This window comes from Lolium rigidum, chromosome 3 (assembly GCF_022539505.1).
Source record: "Lolium rigidum isolate FL_2022 chromosome 3, APGP_CSIRO_Lrig_0.1, whole genome shotgun sequence".
In the NCBI taxonomy this organism is placed as follows: Eukaryota; Viridiplantae; Streptophyta; class Magnoliopsida; order Poales; family Poaceae; genus Lolium; species Lolium rigidum.
In genome coordinates, this window is record NC_061510.1 from 252271344 (window position 1) to 252280276 (window position 8933).

Genomic DNA, 8933 nt, shown 5'->3' on the forward strand with positions numbered 1-8933 from the left:
TATTTTTACCAAATTACTTGCAAAGTACTATACTTATCACTCTTGCATGAAAAGCACAAGTATTACTTTCATAACTATGAATATGACTATGTGGTTGGCAATGGAACCATGGAATGTGTTGACATGGTGGAGGTTCCATTTCAAATATCCATCTAGGATTAAACAACAAATGTCATCCAGTAATTCTTGTGTCGTAAAACTCATGTTAACCATAAGATCTGGAGTGGGACGGAGTAGTCAATTGTATTCCCACCTCTCGTACATCAACGGATGCGCTTACCATAGCAGTTGTATCTTGCGGGAGCAACTTGAGGGTGGGGATCCCCTCTAATTCCCCACGGTAATGTGGTCTATGATGGGTTGCATCTACCGGCGAAGGAGTTTATGGTAGTTAGCCCAGAACTGTTGTCATGGTCGGGGGCCATTCTTAATTGGTATAAGTACACCGGCGAGGACCCAGGGTCGGGGATTGCAACAAAGGGTGGGTTGCGAGGTAGCGGAGGAATATGATTGGCTAAGACCTTATACCGAGCCTCACACCAAAGGAAGTGTGGACGGGAAAGCTGCCCGGTTGACACCATGATTAAGATCTCTTATGGGTAAACCAACACACCTCTGTAGAGTGTAATGAATCGTGACCTGTCACTCCCTGTTCCGGGTTTGGAACTGTGAACGCTGCCGGAAAGGAAATCCATGAAGTTCTAGTAACCGGTGAAGGCTGACGGACATAGTTCTTCTAAATAAAAGCAACCTCTTGAAGAAATGAATATCAAAACCTGCATTGGTATTGGACTTTCTGGTCTGATATCGTAGTTAGTGCATTAAACACCTCTTTTCTATAATGAACTTGTTGAGCACGCTCTTACTCATACCACTCTTAAATCCCCTGCTTAGATTGCCTGAATCATCTTGAGGAGGACCTCGACAACCAAGAAGGAGCAGAAGAAATCTTCTATGAAGAGCCAGACCTCTCTGGAGGTGTAGAAGGTGTAGACTATCTTATAGTCTACGGAGCCGGGAACGGTTCCGAGGGAGAACAAGCATAGAGTACCCTACTAGAAGTAGTAACCGAGCAGTGTGAACACCTAGTACTTAGCTGCTCGAGTAGAATAAGATGTATGACCTGCTGAGACTACTATATTGTAAGTTAAGTTTGGTTCACCTCGAACCCAGGAGTATTCCTCACTGGACCCAGGAGGAACTCCGTGATGATATGTACATATGGTTTGTAATAATAAATGAATGAGTTATGGACCTGCTATGTTCTATTGTACTACTCTGAGGGATGTAATATTTGCGGATTGGTACTTCGTGAATGTTATATCAACGACTGGCATACTACAACATGAAGTGGTATGCAGGGTCACCACACCACACCTTCACTCGTACCACCACCGCCGCAGCGCCATAGGGAAGAACAAAGACTTCGAGGCCTCCGGCAGCGGCAGCAAGAGGGTGCCGCTGCCCGTCACGCTGGGGAGGCTCATGCACGGCAAATGGTTGTCGTGCGAGGGCTGGTTCGGCGTGCAACTGTCTGGCGGCTGGCAGCTCAGCTGCCGCCGGGTGCCCATTCCTCCAGTCCCTGCGCGCGAGCCTGGTCGGAGCGCGGAGATCCGGTGAAGGAGGCGGTACCTGCCGCCGGACCTCCGCGCCGATCCGGCGTACGCCATCGAATCCGAAAGTTGGCGTATGTATCTGTCGACCGAGACAGATAGGAGGAGAAGGGCGGGCTTCATGGGCGACAGGGATTTTCCCTTCGCGCGTGCACCGCCGACTCGTCCACGAAGATAGGAGGCGCCGACACGTCATCAACAGCCGCCGACGCGCGCGCAGTACAACGACGACGACGACCACGACGACGCCGCCTACGATGTCTACGACGATGAGGACGACTACATCGAGGCGCTCGCGTAACATAACGAGGAGGTGGAGGACGACAGCGACGACTACGTCGCGGCCGTCTTCCACGAATGGCAGCAGGCCATGGCGGAGGGCCGCAATTTTGAGTTCCAGGAGAACATGACGGACGACGAAATGGTGCAGCTCGGCGTCCTCGTCTCCGAGAACGACCTGCCTGTGCAGCCGCCGCTGCCCCGCTACGCCACCGGCGTCATGCCACCGGGCCTGTCGGAGGATGAAGCCCTTCGACAGGCGCTACAGGACTCAGCAGCGCCACAACCGCCGCCGTACAACCCCTGGGCTCCTCCTCCACTGCCGCAGCCCTGGGCGCCTCAACCGCCGCCACAGCCGCAGCCCTGGGCGCCTCCACCTCCAGCACCACCGGCGCACCCGGAGTACGCTCCCCCGGATGGCAACTGGCCGTGGGCGATACCGGAGCTCATCGTGCTCGACAGCGACGATGAGCAGAAGTAGGCGTTAGGGTTTTTTTCATGTTTAAACTATGTAAATTATGTTTTCGTGTTTACAAAAAATGATTCGGCCAAAAAATGCGTTGTGCCGCTAGAGCCACCCCCGACGTAAACGGACGCGCGGTTGATTTCGACCATTTCGGCCGACGCAAACGGACGCGCGCGGACATTTTCTGACGCTAAAATGCCTCGTGCCGCTGGAGATGCCCTTACTACCTTCATAGTGGTTAGTAACATCAAAGTAGTGTCATACATAACTTCTTTAATTAGCTTGTAGACTCATTGTATCTTGAGAAGTGTGATGTTAGAGTAACTAGCTATGTTATTCCATTCTCCTCTTTCCTCATTAACCCACTGCCACATAAGCAAATTTGCTGAGTTGGACACGCTACAATGAGTCTACAAACTAATTAATGAAGACATATACGTAGTATGATATTATTTTGATGTTACTAACCACTATAAAGGTAGTAACATAGGTTAGTAACATGTGCATGGGGAAATACAGATTGGCTCTCGGGTGCCACACACCCCTATACTTGGAAAAATAAAATAAATTTTTAAAAAAGTTCAAAAAAATCGATTTATTTTTTGGGAATCGAAGATGATCAAGTATTATACTTAAAACAAAATATCCCTAGGAAATTACTTCTATTGTATCCTAGGTAAAAAAACAAACTTGAAACACCCCATGACCAGGTACTATTCACTTTATATTCGTCATAATTTTTTCTTTTTTGCCCTGAAGACCATGGAAATAATTTCGTTGCCAAACATTTTTTTTACGCATACAAACTTGATCATCCTTGGTTTCCAGGAAGATTAGAAATTCTTTTGACTTTTTTAAATAACTACTTTTTTTTGGTCTATGGGGGTGCGTTGCACCCGAGAGCCAAAAGTCCACTTTCCATGTGCATGTTACTACTTTATGTTACTTCCCACTATGACTAGTCTTATAACTCAGCAGGGATAGTTATTTTAGGCGTTCGTGGCAGCATAAACACAGGTGAGAGCAAAGTAAAAAAATGAGTCCGCACACGTGAAGAAAAACGAGAGACAACGCAACGCAACACGCGTCATAAATTCGGTTACCGCCGATTCTCTTCTCTCAATCATCATTTCGAACCCACCCGCTCATCTGCTCTTCCCTCTCTCTCCTCTTGTCGGTATGGGGAGCCTAATTATATGCTTATTCATTACATGCACCGTAGATTTGTAGTGCTAGGGGAAAATATCGTCGATGATGCCTTTTTTGTTCTTCTATTATGTCTGTGTGCTTCGTAAATAACACATCTATATGTACATACATGTGGCTTATGGTTACATTTTGCTCGATTGGGTAATATTTGGTTTTAGGGTTAGATCGACGCAATATTTCTTTTTTTCTTTCACTGTTCACGGTTCCATGTAATATGATGTATGATTACTTCGCATTTCGTATCCAAGATCTCAATGGATTGCATGAATCCATGTCTACTACGACTGAACCTGGACATACGATGCCTAATATGTGGCACTTTGTTGCGGTGCTGATGATTAATCTGCAGCAGTTGTAGGTGAAGGGATGTTCCCGTCGAACATAGTGGTATGATCAACATACCCTTGGCTCTGTAGGATCATCTCTTTACTCTGTCTTTACTATGCTCTATGAGGCTACCTTAATGATATCCATTTGGTAGTGATTGACAATTGATTGTGCTACTCATGCCGATGATTATAATCTGTGGCTCTATGTCATTCGAGATGGTCCCGTTGAACATTTGCTTGGTACAAACACAAATGTTGTGCATTCTGATTGGTTCGCTAGTTCCATTTCAGAATTTTTGTGTCCGATGTAAATACGAAGACCCAATTTGTTTATTTTTTCTTTGTTTTCTTGCAATGCCTGATGATTAAATTGTGTACCGTTCAATGGATGATCTTGCAAGACCCAGTGTCGTGCACAAATACATAGCTTGCGCATGATCATTTCTTAGTCATATATGTGTTAATATGAGGCTCCTGGTTCTATATTATGTATGTAATTTTCTTGAATCGGGTGATGATTAAAATATGGCACCATGTAATGCGAAAGATTATTCATAAGACCTTTTCCTTTATACATGAACATTGCTTGCGTATTTGATTTAGTCTTTTAGCACTTCCTTTGCTTTGTGTGCCGCTATATGAGGCTATATCTCTTTAACACAATGAGATTGCTGGAATTTGGGGGCATTTGGCCTTTGGCCCATGGCCCATTATTAAATTCTGAAACTCACATGGCCCATTCTAATAATCAGTGGGAGCTAATGTTTAGTCCCACATTGCTAGTTGGGAGAGAGTTGGAGTGGTATATAAAGTGGGTTGTTCTAGTCCTAGTAAGTGAGTGAGAAGAGAGAGAGCCCTCGCGCACTCCTCCTCCTCCGCCGCCCACCTCGCCTCGTCACGACGCACCGCGGGTTGCGTGAATCTCGCCGAGCCAAGCTTATCTTTTTGCTGTTTGGGAAATTAATTGTGTAATCAATTTCGAGTCATTAACGGACGCGTTACTCAGTGATACGTCCAAAACGTATCTACTTTCCCGAACACTTTTGCTATTGTTTTGCCTCTAATTTGTGTATTTTGGATGCAACTAACACGGACTAACGCTGTTTTCAGCAGAACTGTTCTGGTGTCTCGTTTTTGTGCGTAAATCTAACTTTCAGGGAAAAACCTCGGGATTTTGACGAAGGCCCTATTTTCCCGAAAAACTCACGGAGCCAGAAGGGCAAGTCAGGTGGAGGCCCGAGGGCCCCACACCCTAGGGCGGCGCGGCCCAGGAGGGGGGCGCGCGGCCCTAGCGTGTGGCCCCCTTGGCCGGCCTCCGACGCCCTCCTTCGGACTAATTATCGGCCTCGACCTAAAAACGCACGGGGAGAAGTCGAAGTCGCCAGAAACCCTCCAGAACGCCGCCACATCGCGAAACTCCGTCTCAGGAACCAGAAGTCTCCGTTCTGGCACTCCGCCGGGACGGGGAATTGGAGGAGATCATCGCCATCATCACCACCGACGCCTCTCCATCGACCAGCCATGTTTCCCCCGTCCATGTGTGAGTAATTCCCCCGATGTAGGCTGAAGGGGATGGTAGGGATTGGATGAGATTGGTCATGTAATAGTCATAAGATTGTTAGGGCATAGTGCCTAGTATCCGTAGATGTTACTTTTATGTTATTGTTGCAACTTGTTGTGCTTAATGCTTGTCACTAGGGCCCGAGTGCCATGATCTCAGATCTGAACATGTTATTGATTCATGAAGATATTCGTTGTTTATGATCTTACCTGCAAGTTGTATACACATGTCGCTGTCCGGAACCAATGGCCCCGAAGTGACGAAATCGGGACAACCGGAGGGGATGGTAGTGATGTGAGGATCACATGTGTTCACGGAGTGTTAATGCTTTGCTCCGGTACTCTATTAAAAGGAGTACCTTAATATCCAAGTAGTTTCCCTAGAGGCCCGGCTGCCACCGGCTGGTAGGACAAAAGATGTTGTGCAAGTTTCTCATTGCAAGCACGTACGACTATAATTGGAACACATGCCTATTGATTGATTAGTACTTGGATACAGTTTTATTATTATCTGCAAATGCCCCTGCTTTGACTGAGTTTCTCTCATCCATGCAACGCCCGTTTATCCGTCCCTGTGCCTACAGTATTTTAATCCTGCTGTTTACTATAATCACTACTGCTGTCTCTGTTACTCTGCTGCTGTTATTTGACTACTGCTATCGCTATAAAACTCGTTACTATCGATAAACTCTTGCGAGCAAGTCTCGTTTCCGTGTGCAGCTGAATTGACAACTCCGCTGTTAAGGCTTTCAAGTATTCTTTGTCTCCCCTTGTGTCGAATCAATAAATTGGGTTTTACTTCCCGCGAAGACTGTTGCGATCCCCTATACTTGTGGGTTATCAAGACTATTTTCTGGCGCCGTTGCCGGGGAGCATAGCTTTATTTGGAAGTTCACTTGGATTGATATTGTTCGCTGCAAATTCTCCATCATGGGTAAACCTCGCGATACTAAGGTCGCCATATTACCATCGACTACAAGAAAAGGTACAACTCGAGTACCTCTGCTTGCTCTTGATTCACCATCTCGTGATAAGTAAACTTGTTTCACCACCACAAGCTTCAAATGTCGGTACTTCGCTGAATCTGAAAATTCCTCTTATAATTGTGATGATGCTTCTACCGTGCTTGATAATGATGGTTCGTTAGGATCTTTTCTAGATGCTACAATTTCTAGGTCTAGACAAATTGAAAATACTCGAAACTCCTAATAAAAATGTCGTTACACTCGTTAATTCACCCGAGTCCGTTGAATACTCTAGTGATGATCTTGATGAAGATTATGTGGAACTTGATGATGATTTTATTGAAAAATGCAATGCTACTACCGATGCAAGAAAAATTAAAAAGTTGATTGCGTAACATGCCGTTAGATATAAACTGTCTCCCGATCCTAAATTTGCCACATCTCCTATAAACATTAAGGATAAAGATTATGATTTTTCTCTTGATCTATCTCATATAGCTATTGTTGAGAAAACACCCTTTTGTGGTACTGAAAAAGAAAGTGATGTTGAACACATGATTGAGTTATCTACTCTGAGTAGCTTGTTTTCTGATGATGTTAAGAAGCATACTTACTTTGTTGCTAAAATCTTTCCATTCTCATTAAAGGATGACGCTAAAACTTGGTATAATAGTTTGCCACCTAATTCTATTAAAAGTCCAAAAGAATTGCTTGATGTTTTCTTCCGGAAATACTTTCCCGCTAGTGCTCAACATATTGCTTTGCAGAGAATTTATAATTTTGACCAGGAAGATTGAGAGAAATTGCCTGAGGCTTGGGCGAGATTTTGCTCTCTTATTAGAGCTCGGCCTGACCATGATTTGGAAAAGCATGATTTACTTGATATATTTTATAGTGGACTAACCATTGAGTCTAGGGCACACCTGGATAGTTGTGCTGGTTGTGTTTTCAGGAAAAGAACTCCAGACGACGCTGAAGAATTATTGGCTAAAATATGCCAGAATCATGATGATTGGACTACACCTGAACCAACCCCAACACCAATATTGAAGAAGAGGGGTATGATTAAATTAAATGATGAAGATATGAGGGAAGCCAAGAAGTCTCTTAAGGAGAAGGGTATTAAACCTGAAGATGTGAAGAATTTACCTCCCATAGAAGACATATGTGAGATAATTCCCCCTTCATCCATGATTGAGGTAAACTCCCTTCAACGCTTTACTAGAGAAGATATTCCGTATTCAAAACCTCCTGCACAATGCTTAGATGAGTTTGATAATTATATTTTTAAGCAAGAAAATTTTAATATGAGAGTAGAGAATCATTTAATGGAAAATTCTCGAGCTATTAGTGAATTGCATGATATTGTTGAGAGAACCTCCAATGATGTTAAGATGCTTGTTAAACATTTTCATATGGTTCAAACTCAAATTGATCAACTCACTAAAGTGCAAAATGACTTGTTGGGAAATAATGCTAAAGAAAAACATGCTTATGAAGTAACAACTAGAGGTGGTGTTTCTACTCAGGATCCTCTATATCCCGAGGGACATCCCAAAAGAGTTGAACAAGATTCTCAACGAACTAAAACTAGTGCTCCATCTAAGAAAAAGAAAAAGAAACATAAGAATGTTGTAGAATCCTCTCGAACCCGTTAATGATCCTAATAGTATTTCTATTTCGATGCTCGAAACCGAAAGTGGTAATGAACATGATAAAGATAATGATAAGAATGATACTCCCGATAAAGAAGAGGTTGAAGAAGAACTCGAGAAGCATGCTAAAAATAAAAAGTACACTAAAGAAGATTTTATTGCTGAGAAACATGGTAATGAAAGAGAACCTTGGGTTCAAAAGCAAATGCCTTTTCCTCGCTAAGAAACTAAAATCAAAGGAAGAAGAACACTATAATAAATTTTGTGATTGGATGAAACCTTTATTCTTGCAAATCTCTTTGACTGATGCTATTAAATTGCCTCCTTATTCAAAGTATATGAAAGATATTGTTACTAACAAAAGGAAAATCCCCAATGAGGAAATTTCCACTATGCTTGCTAATTACTCTTTCAATGGCGAAGTTCCAAAGAAGTTGGGCGACCCAGGTATACCTACCATTCCTTGTTCTATTAAGAATAATTATGTTAAAACTGCTCTATGTGACTTGGGAGCCGGTGTTAGTGTTATGCCTTTTTCTCTTTATAAGAGACTTTACTTAGATAAGTTGATACCTACGGATATATCTTTGCAAATGGCTGATAAATCTACTGCTATTCCTGTTGGTATATGTGAGGATGTTCCTATTCAAGTTACTAATAACTGCTTGATATTAACTGATTTTGTTGTGTGATACGTCCAATTTGCATCACTATTTTATATCATAATTTGCTGTTATTCATTGATATATTTCATATTGGGACACAATACTTATGTTATTTCATCTATTTTGCATGTTTCATCATTATTGGAGGATCGAACACCGGAGCCAGGATTCTGCCGGAAAAAGCACCGTCGT